This window comes from Bison bison, unplaced genomic scaffold, assembly GCF_000754665.1.
Source record: "Bison bison bison isolate TAMUID 2011002044 unplaced genomic scaffold, Bison_UMD1.0 scf7180017864365, whole genome shotgun sequence".
Lineage (NCBI taxonomy): Eukaryota > Metazoa > Chordata > Mammalia > Artiodactyla > Bovidae > Bison > Bison bison.
In genome coordinates this window covers 2,379,978-2,380,896 of record NW_011494937.1, presented here as the reverse complement: position 1 = coordinate 2,380,896, position 919 = coordinate 2,379,978, and positions in this window count along the sequence as shown.

The window sequence follows — 919 nt, the reverse complement described above, 5'->3', positions numbered from 1 at the left end:
GCTGGACTTCCCCAGCCCCCGCAAAGCTCAGTTTCTTTTTGCCTTCTTTCATTTTGCTTCTCTCCTCCACACTTCGTGAATTCTGTGCTTGACCTGTTGGCTAGCTTCTCTCCCCCAGCGTCTCTCTGCCCTAAAGACACTTCCATCTTTCTCCCCAAAGATAGAGGCTTCACTTTCTGAGAGACTTTGGTTCTAGTGGCTGGTATCCTATCTGCTTGGAAGTTCCACTTTAAGTCTAAATCGAAGCCTCGCCATCTAAAGCTTCACTTATTCCTGGGGAAGGGGCTCTGGAGGGGTTCTCTCAGATGAGGGAGACACCTAGGGTGAGGGAATGGATCCCCCTTTAGGTATTCTGGATGGTGAGGAGCCCCCATACTAAAACAGGAGTAGGACCTCTCACCCACATGAGTGAAGGAGGGGGCACCGCAGCCCCTACGGACGTATGTGCCAGACCTCCTGGCAGAAAGTAAGGGCACCCAGCTCGAGGTCAGAGGCGGCCGTGTCAGCCCGCCCAGGCGCCTGGGTCGCCTGGAGGCATTGGCCCGCCCCCTCTTCACCCGTCGGGCTGGGGGCGAAGTCCGACCCAGGCCCGCGGGCAGGCGGGGACCTGCCAGGCTGGGTCGGGCCAGGCAGGGCCTGGCAGGACGCGGCCTCAGAGCGGCTGGGTGGGGCCGGGCCAGGCGGCCGTGAGGGCCCCGGGGGCGGCGGCCGGGGCTGGTCGGGACTAGCCGTCCGGGGGCCCGGGCGTGCCCTGGGACCTGGCAGATACCGGGGCCCTTGGGCCCCGGGACAGCGCTAGACCCACCCCTTCCTGTGCCCTTATATGGGCGTCGGGGCGAGACTCCGGGGGCCGCCCCGCCCCCAGTCCGGCCAGCGGACTCCCGCCTGTTGCCCTGGCGCCCAGGCCCCGCCCCCCGGG